This window comes from Hordeum vulgare, chromosome 2H (genome assembly GCF_904849725.1).
Source record: "Hordeum vulgare subsp. vulgare chromosome 2H, MorexV3_pseudomolecules_assembly, whole genome shotgun sequence".
Lineage (NCBI taxonomy): Eukaryota > Viridiplantae > Streptophyta > Magnoliopsida > Poales > Poaceae > Hordeum > Hordeum vulgare.
In genome coordinates, this window is record NC_058519.1 from 113,383,861 (window position 1) to 113,398,022 (window position 14,162).

The following is a 14,162-nucleotide window of genomic DNA, read 5'->3' on the forward strand; positions in this document are numbered from 1 at the left end:
ATCCACGTACTCGTTCTCTGATCCCGGTGCTACCCAACATAATAATAACATCCAATGAACAACAGCACCTCAATATGCAACAAGGACATGATGCATGAGATGAATATGAGCATGCATCACTAATTTCTATCACTAGCACAAGCTTAAGAAGCTAAAACAAGTTCCTGGACAGAACTGCAAGATAACCTATTTTTACATGCATGAGAATGACATGATAAGATGCGTCTCGTGAAAACGATGCAAAACCATAAAAATAACAGTACAATCGGAGCTACGGATCAACGGGAATCAAAGAAACAAGATATGAAGCCCTACGTGTCAAAATCAACACCACACACTCAAATGGCACAAATCTGGTATTCCCAGGTTGCCAAGACATATAACAAACCATCATGGATGGGGTGGAGCAAATAAGAACACCACAACATCAACTAAGCACTCACAATCATCAAAATGACAAAACTACATAATCTGCCATAAACTGCATCATAGCACTTTGTGAGCTACATGCAAAGCACCTACAGCTACCCAACTATGACAAATAATATATGTGGCTGTAGCTGGCCAAGAATACTACCAGCACAAGCAAGAATCACCCAAAAAGGAATTAAACACAGCAAGATAAAAGGCTGCAAACTTTCCCAAACCCATCAGATATCAGGGACTTAGTGAAAATTCCTGCACCTAACTTTCTGTCTTTGCTCTGAAGCTTTTTGACAGCAGCCAAAACAATACCTACGGGGCTACAAATGACATGAAATTTTACAGGGAGCTAGACAAACATATAAGGTCCAACTTCCTAGTTGAAAGCTATGGCTAGATCACAACACAATGACCAGGACAACCTCATCTACAGGAGAAGAAAATATATCCAGATTCTCAAACTTAGTGAAAATCTCAGATTTTCACTAATCTGGAATTTCAGTCACAAGCCTACTTTGGTTGGGCACAACTTGCACACATGGATTCCAACTCATGAATTGAAACCAACATGTGGTAGCGGGGGTCACCCTCTACTACCACAAACAATAAAAAAACACAAGAGCAAATCACAATTCATGGAACCAAGCTCTAAACTTAGAAAACAATGCAAATATGACTTTTCCAGAAAATGTTCCAATGGAAAAAATGATTTCACCAAAGTATTCCTGGGATCTTTCTACCCCAAAACAATATATACAACATATGCACTTGCTTGGAACAAGTGATCACAAACTAGGAAGGAAAAACAACATAGTTTCCTATATAGTGAATAGTGCAACATCTCATGTGCATTCACTAGCTTAACTTCTACATGGATGCTTGTTCATGTGCACAACACCAATGGTTACATGAGGGTTTTGACCCCATGTATGTGTTTCATAACACATCCACATCACAAGCACCTCTACCAAGCTATCCACACAAACAAAACACCATGCCCTCTCACATATGGTCATGTGAAGGTGCATAGCTTGCTTGCAAAGGTGGAATGCTTCTCACACACACAACTACGCCACACACATAGTATAACCTAAATATATACATGCACCCAAACCTATACATGCATGCCTACACATGATATATCTACACCTGCACTCCTAATGCAAACACACACACACACATATGATCTAGAACAACATATGCACTTATGTTCCAAAGTCCACACATGCATTCATCTCAAACTAGCAAAAAATGCTAGAACCCCTAGTGTTGAGAGCAAAATAAATAAATACTACATGAGCTGCATTGCCTACCACCGCAAGCTATTAGAGAAACAACACATGAAAGCAAAAGTTAAAAGGGGTTGGTCTGGGTTTCGAACCCAAGACCTGCAGGTATTACATACTGAGCCTACACCACTCCCCTATGGCTCGAGTACTTGACAATATAGAGGAGTCTGCAAGGTAAAGCCATACCTATGCGCTACTGAGCCCAAAACAGAATTAAAACAAAACAAAAAGGGGGTTGGCGCGTGCGGGACTCGAACCCACGAGCTCACGAGCACACACACACACACCATGTCACTGCGCTACGAACCGGACGTCTCACAAAGGAGGGAACGAAAACTAGGTGAAATAACAAGAGCGCCGGGTGCTCTGCTTGGGCACGCAGGGTCGCTGGCGACAGGAGGGACGGCGTGCTGCCTTGCTGCTCTGCACCTCGAGGGGGAACTCTACTGCTACTGCTCGACTGCTACGCAGGGGAGGGATCCCCTGCTATGCACTGCTCTGACCGAGCACAACGCAAACAGACACACACAACATCACTAGATCGACCTACCTCTCAGGACAGGGACACTCCGGCGAATTCCAGGCCGATCCAAGCGAGGAGGAAGGGGGGTTGGAGATAGGTCTCACCTTGGGAAGGAAGGGGGCCGATCTGTGGAGGAAGAAGCGTCGCAGGGGAAGAAGACCGACGACGGGGGATCTGTAGAACCGAAGCAGGGGAAGGAGCAGGAACACCGCGGGCATGCCCTTGACGAGCTCGGGGCCGTCGGTGTGGTCGATCCCCGGGGCTCCTAGCGCCGGGAATGGATCGCGGGGAACTACCCCGAGGTCCTGGACATGGCGGCGTCGGCGGATGACGACGGAAGCGGGGAAGACGCCGGCAAGGAGCTGCTCTTTCTCGGGTTCCCTAACCTACAGAGCCTTACCGAGGGGAAGAAGAGAAGGAGATGGGGAAGTAGATGGTGGCGGCGCGAGATGGGGGGAAGAGGGAACCCTAGGAGAGGAAGAGGGCACGGACGCCAACGCGTTATAAGGGGGGACCTCGACGTCCGTGAGACCTCACGGCATGCTCGCTCTCTCTCTGATGCTGACGGAAAGCGTGCGCGCTGGGAGGGAACGGCGTCAGGAAGGAGGCGGTTGGGAGTGGGCTCCTGGTGCGAGAGGGAAGGAGAGTTGGGCCTCTATGGTGGGAGGAAGCCCACGAGAGCACATCTTAAAGGAAAAGGCCACTGCTAGCCATTTCCTATTTATTAAAACAACAGGAAAAGGGAAAGGCCACAGAGTGAACCACAAAAGATAAAAATAAAAGGAAAATGTCCCTCGGCCTGAAATTTAGCAAGCTAGTTGAATAAAATAACAACATGATTTTTGGGGCATATGAAATAAATACAAAACAACAATATTGGTGGCTTTTTTGTGTTTATTCTAGCACCTCTAGCACCCAAAACAAATCACCAAACTAGTACACCTTTATTCCCACAATATTTCCTAAATAAAAGACATTTTTAAATCAGCTTTGGGGAAGATGGATTTTTAACATGAGATGAAAGGAAGGAAAATGGTTTTGCAAATAAATATAGGGGGTTTGAAATATGACAAGCACCACTACCCTTAGTACTTCCACCATTACCACATGAAACCATAACAACACCTCATCACATAAACAAGATCACATGCATCACAAGGTAAGGCAAGGATGGGATGACATGGATGCATGCATGCAAAAGGAGAATAAGAACACAAGGTGACACATGAATTCATAGACACAAAATGACATCATCATATCCAAGACAAGGTGGACCCACATGCAATAGGTTCCAAATACGGCAATTCCACACTTGGGGCACTACAAACTCTCCCACACTACAAAGAAGATCTCGCCCCCGAGATCTAAGACTGAAAGAAATCGAGAAATTCGGAACGGAGGTGATCCTCGCGTTCCCAAGTCGCCTCTTTATCGGAATGGTGTGACCACTGCACTTTGAGAAATTTGACAGTCTTGTTACGGGTCTTGCACTCAGTCGCCTCGAGAACCGCAACTGGATGCTCACGATAAGAAAGGTCAGGCTGAAGGTCGATGTCTTGAAGAAGCACAATGCGCTCGGGGGTCTTGAAACACCTCCGAAGCTGAGAAACATGGAACACATCATGGACATTTGCAAAGGTTGACGGAAGCTTGAGGTGGTACGCAAGGTCGCCTCTCTTGCCAACCACTCTGAACGGACCAACGAAACGAGGCGCAAGCTTGCCTTTGATGCCAAAGCGCTGCATACCCTTCATAGGCGACACCTTGAGATAGACAAAGTCATCAAGCTCATAAGACATGTCACGGTGCTTGCTATCATAATAGCTCTTCTGACGGGACTGAGCTGCGCTGAGGTTGTCGCGAATGATCCGACACATCTCCTCAGCTTCTTCTATCATATCATTGCCAAGGATCTGACGCTCGCCGGTCTCGGACCAGTTGAGCGGAGTACGACACTTCCTGCCATAGAGAATTTCAAACGGAGCCTTGCCAAAACTAGCTTGATAACAGTTGTTATACGAGAACTCCGCGAAAGGCAGACAATCTTCCCACTTCATGCCAAAAGAGATAACACAGGCTCTCAGCATATCCTCAAGAACTTGATTCACACTCTCAACTTCACCACTAGTCTGAGGATGGAACGCTGTGCTGAAGCGGATCTTCGTGCCCATAGCAGACTGAAAGGAGTCCCAGAACTTGGAAGTGAAGATACTTCCACGATCTGAAGAGATCATCATAGGCACGCCGTGCAAAGAGACAATCCTGGAGGTGTACAACTCTGCTAGGTGAGCTACTGAAATGGACTCCTTGAGTGGAAGAAAATGAGCCACTTTACTCAACTTGTCGATGACGACGAAGATAGCATCATTACCCTTCTTGGACTTCGGAAACCCGTTGACGAAATCCATCTCAATGTGATCAAACTTCCACTCGGGAATCGGCAAAGGCTACAAGAGACGTGCTGGGCGTTGATGTTCTGCTTTCACCCTTCGACATACATCACACTCGTTTACGAACTGAGCAATCTCACGTTTCATACGAGTCCACCAGAATGTCTGCTTCAAGTCATGGTACATTTTGGAGCTTCCAGGATGAATAGAGAGCAGAGAGTTATGAGCTTCTTCCATGATCACCTTCCTGAGATCACCTTTCGGGACGACAAGGCGATCCTCGAAAAACAACGTGTCCCTGGCATCAACAGTGAAGCACTTATACTTGGGGAGACTCTTTCCCACGCCAATCTTGACCTTCTTCACCATAGCGTCAAGAAGCTGAGCTGCTCTGACCTGATCTTCCAAGGTAGGAGAGATCTGAAGGTTTGCAAGAAAACCGTGAGGTACTATCTAAAGGTTGAGCTTCCTGAAAGACTCACAAAGACCCTGTTCGAGAGGTTGTAGAATCAAACTGTTGCAATATGCCTTCCTGCTCAAAGCATCCGCCACTACATTAGCTTTGCCTGGCGTGTACTCAACACTCGGATTAAAATCCTGGAGCATTTCCACCCAACGTGTTTGCCGAAGATTCAAGTTAGGCTGCGTGAAGATGTACTTGAGACTCTTGTGATCGGTGAAGACTTCAACCTTACGTTCCAACAAGAGATGTCTCCAAGTCATCAAGGCGTGTACCACAGCTGCTAGCTCGAGATAATGCACAGGATAGTTCTTCTCCGCAGGCTTCAACTGCCTGGAGGTATAAGCAACCACCTTCTTATCTTGCACCAGGACTGCACCAAGACCCTGGAGAGAAGTGTCGCAAAAGACCTGGTACGGCTTGGAATCATCCGGAGGGGCCAAGACCGGAGTGGAGATAAGCTTCTCTTTGAGTGTATCGAAGGCCAGTTGACACTCTGGAGACCAAGCATACTTAACACCCTTCTGAAGAAGACTTGAGAGTGGCTTGGCGATCTTGGAGAAGTTCTCAACGAACCTCCTGCAATAGCCAGCAAGCCCGAGAAAGCTTCGAAGCTGCTTGACATTCTGCGGAGGCTCCCATTCAACAATGGCTTGAACCTTGGACGGATCAACTTTAATGCCCTCGGCAGAGATAATATGCCCAAGATAAACCACTTCATTCAGCCAGAACTCGCACTTGGAAAACTTGGCATACAACTTGTACTCTCTCAGCTTATCAAGCACCAATCTGAGATGTTCTTCATGTTCTTCCTCAGCCTCAGAAAAGACCAGAATGTCATCGAGATAGAGCAAGACAAATTCATTCTTGTACGGGGAGAAATTATAGTTCATCAATCGATAGAATGTCGGAGGAGCATTAGCCAGACCAAAAGACATGACCGTATACTCATACGAGCCAAAACTAGTCCTGAAGGTCGTTTTTGGAATGTCTTCCTCGCGAATGCGAATTTGATGATAGCCCATTCTTAGATCAAGCTTGGAGAATACTTTAGCACCTTTCAACTGTTCGAACAATTCAGTTATGTTCGGAAGTGGATATTTGTTCCTTATTGTCTTCTTGTTCAATGGACGGTAATCGACACACAGTCGGTCCGTGCCATCCTTCTTCTTGATAAATCGAACACCACAGCCCCACGGAGACGAGCTCGGTCTGATCAAACCCAAACGCTCCTGCTCATCGAGTTGCCTCTTAAGTTCCTTCAATTCTTCTGGACCCAGCTTGTACGGTCGTTTCCACACTGGCTCTGTGCCTGGCTCAAGCTCAGTGACAAACTCAACTTCACGGTGCGGAGGCATTCCTCGCAGCTCTTCAGAAAACACATCTTGATATTCGCAGACCACTGGGACTTGCTCAATAGGATTGATCTCACCCTTTTCATTCGAGGAGAACAGACGGATTGTATCATCGCGCGCCGCGAATATAATCACGTCTTCCGAAGAGTTGGTAAGCTTCACTTCTTTGGCTTCACAATCAATTGATGCCTTGTTCATGGCCAGCCAGTCCATACCAAGAATCAAGTCGATGTCGGAATTGCCCAAGACATACGGAGAGGCCAGAAAAGAATAACTTCCTATCTTGACAGAAGCATCCGGAACAACCCAACGAGAACTCATAAGCATACCCGGAGAAACAATGTGCAAAGACCTAGCCAACTCTTGAAAATGGAAATCATGCTTTGCCGCAAAAGGATATGACAAGAAAGAATGCGATGCACCAGAATCGAATAACACTTTAGCAGGAAAATCATTGACGAGGAGGTTACCCATGATCACATCAGAGGAGTTGTCTGCTTCAGCTGCGTTCACCATGTTGACTCGAGCTGATCTGGGGTTGAACTTCACAAGAGCGTTGCTTGGAGGTTTGCCTAGAGGAGGAGGCGGCAGACGGAGCTGAGAAGTACATTTGTTGGCATAGTGACCCTTCTACCCACATTTGTGACAAGTGACATCTGCTGGCTGTCGGAACTGAATCTGAGGAGGCCCTTGCTTGTGATGCTGGCATCTCTGCTGGAAGCCAGGGTTGGGTGGGTGGGAAGAACCACGACCACCTGAGTGCTTCAGCTGCTGTGAGTGCCGAGGAGGAGGAGGAGAAACCCAAAACCTCTATTGCTTCTGAACCACCTGAGTCGAGGAAGAGCTGGAATCTCTGAAGCGCTTCTTGGAATTTTCCACCCTGAGCAAGGTTGCCTCTGATCTGAGAGCTAGGTTGTAGAACTTGTCGAATTCCTCAGGATCGTGCAAGGCAAGAGCTAACTGCAAGTCTTCTTTCAAGCCGTCCCTGAACTGTTAGATCTTGCTCTTCTGATCCGGGATATCCTGCAGCGCGTAACAGGACAGCTCGTGGAACTCGACATTGTACTTGTACACGGAATTGCCGCCCTGCTTCAAACGCCTGAACTTCTCACGCATCTCCTCCACAAAACTGGAAGGGATGTAGTGGGACCTGAAGTCACGACAGAACTCGTCCCAAGACATCACCCTGGCGCCTCTCGAGTCCTTGAGCTGCTACCACCATATAGAAGCCTGCCCCTTCAACTGAAATGTAGCAAACTTGACACTCCGGACGCACATTGCTACACTCGAAATGTTTGTTCATATCACGGATCCAATCTTCTGCATCAAATGGCTGGTCGCATGAAGTGAACGTCTTGGACTGGTTTGACAGGAACCGACTCAGACTCGCAAACTGATTTCCACCATGTTGAAAACTGCCTGGCTGTTGGTTGGCTCTCTCTTGCAGCAACTGAATTAGCATCTGGGTGTTTGCATTAGTAGTTGCCATCACTGCTTGCCAGGCCTCTGCAGGAGGAGGCGGCGGCGGCGGAGGGGGAGGAGGTGGTGGAGGCGGCATATCCTCACGCCCTGGGTTCTGACGAGTCGGTGGAGCCATCTTGAAGACGGATAGCATATTAGTCCACATAATAATTGAAGATATTGCTGAATCAAAAGACAGAATATATGAACAGAATTTAGCAATTGCACTTGAACAACATAGCAAGAATGCATCCTCAAAGTGACGAACGACAAAATTCCGATAAGGACCACTGCAAACAGGTGTGAGCTAGGACTGCTCGGAACAAACGTATGATCGAGATTTCCCAAACCTCAGTCAAGCGTCTGTAGGAAGATAGTCCTATAAGATACTACTTGATATCCCACCTATGAATTCCCGAAATAACTGGTCATGCAATCTGGTACACGGATACAAGGAGTATTTCACACAACTCCTAAACTAACCTGTCACCTGTATCACATCCTTCAACACACAATCAGCATCTCGGACCTTCATCTACAACAAACCCTCGTGATCACCACGATAACAAGTGTGGTAGTACCCCCCGAACAATCTGCACCAGTACTGGGGACATCGGGGTTATCTCACCACTACCAGTATTGAAGCAATAACGAACATCCTTCGTTCTTAGATACTCAGAAATCTGAATGATGGCGATGTGCGCAAAATCCCCCCGGAGCTCAACTCCCCTGAAACTTAGAGCAGATAGGAGGCACCAGGACAGGACTCCGTCACATCGAAATCATATAGATTTCACAAATACCCGCGTGATCCTAAAAAAAATTTGAGCGAGAAAAGGAGTAGAGTTAAAGATTTCCTAAGACGGGAATCTCACCAGAGCATAGAAGAGGAGAAAAAAGAATCCTACTCTCCGATATAACTAAGACTCAAAACATTTTCTAGACTCGACTCGGCCAAGTACGATCACACAAAGGCTCCTATGGTCGTAAGGCTCTGATTACCAACTTGTAACAACCAAGATGCGGTCCTTTCCGATCTGGGATTCGAGGCCCCAAATTGGAAAGGAGCGCATCTAAGCGTCTCGCAAACAGGTAACACAGCACATACATAATAATAAAGACAGACAATCAGGGGTTCAATTGCCTTCTCATAAATATCTCAGAGTACATCACAAATACAACCAAGGTAGTTCCACTACGGACTACAAAACATAGAAAGGCTATGCTACCCTGCCTGCAGGCCCACGACCACGACCACGCCTGAATCTTCTGGATAGTTCACGTACAGGCGATCTGTCTCCTCATCGTACTGCCACGCCAGCTGCGTGCCGTCGGGGTCATCTGTCTCTGGGGTACCTGAACCTGTTGGTATTGTGGAGGAATCCGTGAGCCACGGGGACTCAGCAATCTATGACATTGGTGCCAGAACTAGTCAAGTTATTAGGTAGGATAAGGTGAAGTGTTTAAGGTTGCAGCATCCTAAGCTTGATTTGGTGGCTATCTTACGTAGCTTTTATGAATACTAGCTGTCATGAATACTTGATCACCAAGTGATCCTGAACACCTACCTACGTCATTCATAACCCCACCGTGTTCCCGATCGAAGAGAGATCTTCGAGGGGGACAGTCATGGTTACGCACACAGTTGGCAATTTTATTAGGTTTTGTTTAAGTTATCTAATACCGGATGTTAACAAAATATTCCAAGTTGCCACATAACCGCGGGCACGGCTTTCCGAAATATTAAACCCTGCAGGGGTGCTCCAACCAGTCCATCACAAACGTACACAGGTCGCAAAGTAATTCTCTATCACGAAACTCGTGATCTCGTCGGATTCCTTAGAGGAAAACCTCAACTCTGGAGAAAACCAAAGCTTCACTGGGATTCCTATACGTAAGATATATCGCTAAGGTAAGGCAAGGCTAGCAGGACCTCCCGACATGTCGACGACCCTGATAAGAGCCGCGTATCTCAGTCTCAGGACATGCCGGATGATTCACACTACAGGTATACCAAACCTCAGGTTGCCCTGTGGTGGCCCCATAGTCTGCCCAGTTTGGACCAACACTCATGAGGAGCATTAGTCCGGGTTGTTGATTAAATTCCTCGGGGTAGCTATTCCCAATGTAGTTCATTATTAAGTGATTAGCAAATTAACACCAATGTTGGGTCCTGCCGAACAAGCCTTAACACTACGCGATTTATCGAGGCGGTCCCCATAACAACCCCGAACGTGTTAGGAGCGATCAATATGGAATCAAACACCGGTAGCCGGTAACTATGGCGGCAATAACGGAACAAAGCGCCCGGCAAAAGGCTAGGCCTTCCGTTATTTACCATGTATATAGGTGCATTAATTAAATAACAGAAATTTATGATAATGATATCAAGCTCATGTTGTCACATGAGACAAGGCACCTCCATCTAGCAACGCTAACATTAGTAGCTGAGCAAAGCCTACTTAGCCATTCAAGTTTGCTAGGAAGGGATTAGTGTTTGGGTTCATGGCATATCAAGAGCCAATTAAATTCAGTGGTAGGAAGCGAGCAATATGACATGGAAACGCAATCTAGCATAACAAGTCTAGAGATGGAATCGAGGTCATATCATCTTGCATGTGATATCCTCAGCTTGGAATGGTTCTTGTTCGTCCTGCACGTACTCTCCCAAATCCACATACTCGTTCTCCGATCCCGGTTCTATGCAACATAATAATAACATCCAATCAACAACAGCACCTCAAGATGCAACAAGCACGAAATGCATGAGATGAATATGAGCATGCATCACTAATTTCTATCACTAGCACAAGCTTAAGAAGCTAAAACAAGTTCCTGGACAGAACTGCAAGATAACCTATTTTGACATGCATGAGAATGAAATGATCAGATGTGTCTCGTGAAAATGATGCAAAACCATATAAAGAACAATACAATCGGAGCTACGGATCAACGGAATCAACAAAACAAGATATGAAGCCCTACGTGTCAAAATCAACACCACACACTCAAATTGCACAAATCTGGTATTCCCAGGTTGCCAAGACATATAACAAACCATCATGGATGGGGTGCATCAAAGAAGAACACCACAACATCAACTAAGCACTCACAATCATCAAAATGACAAAACTACATAATCTGCCATAAACTGCATCATAGCACTTTGTGAGCTACATGCAAAGCACCTACAGCCACCCAACTATGACAAATAATATATGTGGTTGTAGCTAGCCAAGAATACTACCAGCACAAGCAAGAATCACCCAAAAAGGAATTAAACACAGGAAGATACAAGGCTGCAAACTTTACCAAACCCATCAGATCTCACGGACTTAGTGAAAATTCCTGCACCTAACTTTCTGTCTTCGCTCTGAAGCTTTTTGACAGCAGCCAAAACAATACCTACAGGGATCCAAATGACATGAAATTTTACACGGAGCTAGACAAACATATCAGGTCCAACTTACTAGTTGAAAGCTAGGGATAGATCACAACACAATGACCAGCACAACCTCATCTACAGGAGAAGAAAATATATCCAGATTCTCAAACTTAGTGAAAATCTCAGATTTTCACTAATCTGGAATTTCAGTCACAAGCCTACTTTGGTTGGGCACAACTTGCACACATAGATTCCAACTCATGAATTGAAACCAACATGTGGTAGCGGGGGTCACCCTCTACTACCATAAACAAGAAACAAACACAAGAGCAAATCACAATTCATGGAACCAAGCTCTAAACTTAGAAGAAAATGCAAATATGACTTTTCCAGAAAATGTTCCAATGGCAAAAATGATTTCACCAAAGGATTCCTGGGATCTTTGTACCCCAAAACCATATATACAACATATGCACTTGCTTGGAACAAGTGATCACAAACTAGAAAGGAAAAACAACATAGATTCCTATATAGTGAATAGTGCAACATCTCATGTGCATTCACTAGCTCAACTCCTACATGGATGCTTGTTCATGTGCACAACACCAATGGTTACATGAGGGTTTTAACCCCATGTATGTGTGTCATAACACATCCACATCACAAGCACCTCTACCAAGCTATCCACACAAACAAAACACCATGCCCTCTCACATATGGTCATGTGAAGGTGCATAGCCTGCTTGCAAAGGTGGAATGATTCTCACACACACATCTACTCCACACTCACATATAATCTAGCATAACCTAAATATATACATGCACCCAAACCTATACATGCATGCCTACACATGATATATGTACACATGCACCCCTAATGCAAACACACACACACATATGATCTAGAACAACATATGCACTTATGTTCCAAAGTCCACACATGCATTCATCTCAAACTAGCAACAAATGCTAGAACCCCTAGTGTTGAGAGCAAAAGAAATAAATACTACATGAGCTGTATTGCCTACCATAGCAAGCTGTAAGAGAAACAACACATGAAAGGAAAAATTAAAAGGGATTGGTCTGGGTTTCGAACCCAAGACCTGCAGGTATTACCTACTGAGCCTACACCACTGCACTATGGCTCGAACACTTGACAGTATAGAGGAGTCTGCAAGGTAAAGCCATACCTATGCGCTACTGAGCCCAAAACAGAATTAAAACAAAACAAAAGGGGGGTTGGCACCTGCGGGACTCGAACCCACGGGCTCACGAGCACACATGCACACACACCATGCCACTGCGCGACGAACCGGACGTCTGACAAAGGAGGGAACGAAAACTAGGTGAAATAACAAGAGCGCCTGGTGCTCTGCTTCGGCACGCAGGGTCGCCCACGACAGGAGGGACGCCATGCTGCCTTGCTGCTCTGCACCTCGAGGGGGAACTCTACTGCTACTTCTCGACTTCTACGCGGGGGAGGGATCCCCTGCTATGCACTGCTCTGACCGAGCACAACACAAACAGACAAACACAACATCACTAGATCAAACTACCTCTCGGGACAGGGACACTCCGGCGAACTCTAGGCCGATCCGAGCGAGGAGGAAGGAGGGTTGGAGCTAGGTCTCACCTTGGGAATGAAGGGGGGTCGATCTGTGGAGGAAGAAGCACCGGAGGGGAAGAAGACCGACGACGGGGGATCTGCAGAACCGAAGTAGGGGAAGGAGCAGGAACACCGCGGGCGCGCCCTTGACGAGCTCGGGGCCGTCCGTGTAGTCGATCCCCGGGGCTCCTAGTGCCGGGAATGGATCGCGGGGAAGTACCCCGAGCTCCCGAACATGGCGGCGGCGGCGGATGACGACAGAAGCGGGGAAGACGCCGGCGAGGAGCTGCTCTTTATCGGGTTCCCTAACCTACAGAGCCTTACCGAGGAGAAGAAGAGAAGGAGATGGGGAAGAAGATGGTGGTGGCGCGAGATGTGGGGAAGAGGGAACCCTAGGAGAGGAAGAGGGCACGTACGCCAACGCGTTATAAGGGGCGACCTCGACGTCCGTGAGACCTCACGGCATGCTCGCTCTCTCTCTGATGCTGACAGGAAGCATGCGCGCTGGGAGGGAACGGCGTCAGGAAGGAGGCGGTCGGGAGTGTGCTCCTGGCGCGAGAGGGAAGTAGAGTTGGGCCTCTATGGTGGGAGGAAGCCCACGAGAGCACATCTTAAAGGAAAAGGCCACTGCTAGCCATTTCCTATTTATTAAAACAACAGGAAAAGGGAAAGGCCACAGAGTGAACCACAAAAGATAAAAATAAAAGGAAAATGTCCCTCGGCCTGAAATTTAGCAAGCTAGTTGAATAAAATAACAACATGATTTTTGGGGCATATTAAATAACTACAAAACAACAATATTGGTGGCTGTTTTGTGTTTATTCTAGCCCCTCTAGCACCCAAAACAAATCACCAAACTAGTACACCTTTATTCCCACAATATTTCCTAAATAAAAGACATTTTTAAATCAGCTTTGGGGAAGATGGATTTTTAACATGAGATGAAAGGAAGGAAAAGGGTTTTGCAAATAAATAGAGGGGGTTTGAAATATGACAAGCACCACTACCCTTAGTACTTCCACCACAACCACATGAAACCATAACAGCACCTCATCACATAAACAAGATCACATGCATCACAAGGTAAGGCAAGGATGGGATGACATGGATGCATGCATGCAAAAGGACAATAAGAACACAAGGTGACACATGAATTCATAGACACAAAATGACATCATCATATCCAAGACAAGGTGGACCCACATGCAATAGGTTCCAAATATGGCAATTACACACTTGGGGTACTACACTCTTCCACCAAGTAATCCAA